Raw genomic sequence first — 3,120 nt, 5'->3', positions numbered from 1 at the left:
ATAATATCTATAAATGTATGTGGGTCAAACAGACTTTTTGTTGCCTGAGAGCAAAGTCTATTCCTTAAATTCACATCTGTCATTATTGTCCTTTTTTTAAAACTTACTCTGCTTCCCAGAAACTCCAGTAATAAACCAAATGGAAAACATTAAATATGATTCCAGAGAAACAGTTCATACTGCAGCTACCTGTGCGTCATGTGCTTCACAGCTGAGGATGCTGTGTTTGTGCCACAGGGTGTCAGTGCTCGCCTGCTGCTGTAATCACATATCAGATAAGATATTAAACTGATTCATGGAGGCTTGATCTTTTGTTTTTGCTCAGCTGAAGTCAGGAACTGTCCTCGTGGGCCCAGCAGGGGGTGCCTATTATCTGCTAACATAATTATACTGTTTGTTTGCGTATGGTGATTGTGTGTGATTGTGTGTGTGTCAGGCGTGTCGTGGGCACTGGCATCCAACTTTATGCCTTCATTAAAACTTTGCCAAGTGTTTCTACAGCAACCAGTTTCTCTCTGCTCCTTTTCCTCTACAACTCCGCTTGTCATCCTCACCACATACTGCAGTGTGGCATCTTCCTCCTGGTTTTTTTTTTCTCTCTCTCCCTGCTCTCACTTTCTCTCATTTTAAAACCTGCATCTGCACACTTGCCGCTTGTCAATTCCTCTTTTGTTTCCCTGTGATTCCCCAGCATGCGTTTCATCCCTTTTTTTTTTCATACTGTAATCTGTACATCAACCACCTCCTCCTCTTTTCCTCTCCCTCCTTCTTTCTCTCTCTCTCCTCTCTACGCTGCTATGTGTGGGCGTTAAGCTCAGGCTGTACTTTCCATTTTGGTATTGTATTGTCGATGCATTGTTGCATCCAATCCGGTTAAGATGCTGTGGGAATACTGTATAAATCTCTCCCTCTGTCTCTCTTTCTACACCCCTCCCTCCTTCTCCTCATCTCTGGAAAAAGAGCCAGTTGCTAGGTAACAGTTAATTGTCAAGAAGTAGTAACATGTGTTGCAATGCATCCCGAGGTTGTTGGGTTGTTGTAGGGAGTGAACAAGTAAGCAGAATAGAGAGAATAGTGATGAGCAGCCAGTTGATTTTCTTTTTAAGAAGCTGAACTGATGAAAAGATTCGTCCTGTCAGTCGTCTCACCTCGTTCTGTGTCAGCATCCACCACTGCAGATGTACATATTCTCCCAGCAAATCTATACATGAGGCATCAGTGCATTTTCAAACCTGGTTTCTTTAAATAACTCCTGTTGCTGGACAAGGCTTTCAGAGTAAAGAGAGTCTGAGGAGTGAGAGAGAGAGAGAGCTTTGATCTCTGCTGCTCCATTCAGTTTGCATCACTTCCCTCCCCTCCGTATATCTCTCATTATTATTTTTCTCTCTCGCTCCAACCTTTTACTCTCATGCCTCTATTTTTTCCCCTCTTTGGTCTAAAAACAACACTTGTCCAACATGGTGAGTAACATCAATCTCAACACGAGAGTCTTGTTTATGAGAAGAGCAGAGGAGCAAACAAAAGATGCAATGAAAGAGCAGAAGATGACACTCCATTATCTCTCATCCACTCATCATCTCTGGGACATAATAATATGATCTGTTACATTTGAATGTCAAATATAGATATGACACACGTGAAAGACGCCCGGCCGACCTATTGACACAACAAATGAAAAAAAAAAGACAGCGAGTTTGAGATTTCATGTTTTTTATTAATACTCAACACTTTTATTCCAAAGAGACAGAAGAATAATATTTCTCAGCACTTATTTTCACATTGACTGTGTTTAATCTCATTTTTCAATATTACTAAATATTCAATCAAATTTTTGAAATACTCTCTTCACACAAGTAATTTCTCTCCATACAAAAAATGCGAAGGGTGAACTAGATTTTTGTCGTATGTACATTTTTCACAATCTGTACAGCTCGGGGATGGAGTGGTTCAATCGTCTCTTGCAAAACACACAAAAAACCCAGAAGATTAGCCAAAGAGGAGAAAAAGACGACCTTATAAAATGCAACAGATCATCTATTGTGCTTTCTGTGAACCCATTCATGATGGTGCTTTACAGTTTTTCCTTAACTGGTCTTTGACCAAATCAAAAAGGAAATAAAAACACATTGCTAAATATTAAATGTGCACACTTCTCTGTGTAATAATAAACCTTTGCACATGACTTGGCCTGAAGTCGTTACAAAATAATTTTGCAAGGGGAACCTACGAATTAAAGATTTATCCCAAATAGATCTATTCTCTGCCGTTTTGTACAGTTTTTATCAAAAGTCCATGAGTGTGAGGTAAAGTATTTACATACAGTTTTATAGTACAAGAAACATGTCTCACACACACACTCTGTCTCTCTTCCATATGAGCACACACAGAGGTAATCAAGCGTATGTATTCAGGCACATACAATAACAGAAAGAATGAAACGTACCGAGATATTCAAAGGAAAGAAAGTCGTTGAAATGAAAAAGGCTGAAAGTTTGAACCGAGACTTTTACACAAACTATCAAGAAAACTCATCTTTTATAACATTAACAGTTAAAAGTGTCGTGACATGTTTCATCAATTTAGCCGAATTTATTTGAGTAGAACTAAAAATTTCGACTGTTTGATTGGTGTCTTCTCTTGCACAACCGAGCACACACACACACACACACACACACACACACACACACACACACACACACACACACACACCTACAGTACTACATGGATCAGTACCAATGAAATTGATAAAATTCCAAATATCGTTCCAAAAAAAGGCCCGTTTCTTTTGGGCTAAAAGTTAAAGATTTAAAACAGAAATAAAGAAAAGAACTCAGAGTAAACATGCAACTCCTCACAAACACTAGAGACCCCCCCTAGTATCATACATACTGACTTGTCAACCAAGAGAAGGAAAGTCTTTAAAGTTTTGACTGGGATGTACGAGAAACTCAATATTTGATCCATTCAGTCAGATTGTGCTTAGATATTAAAATCTGGTTTATTAAGTGACAATAAATAAGTAGAGATGGAGGATTTCTGTCTTAAATAATAACTAAGACTATTCTAACGGCAGGTTGGGCTGTAAATTAAACTAAACACAACTGGATTGTTGTCTTTGTG

The sequence above is a fragment of the Thunnus maccoyii genome, chromosome 2 (assembly GCF_910596095.1).
Source record: "Thunnus maccoyii chromosome 2, fThuMac1.1, whole genome shotgun sequence".
NCBI lineage: Eukaryota > Metazoa > Chordata > Actinopteri > Scombriformes > Scombridae > Thunnus > Thunnus maccoyii.
This window is presented reverse-complemented; position numbering follows the sequence as displayed.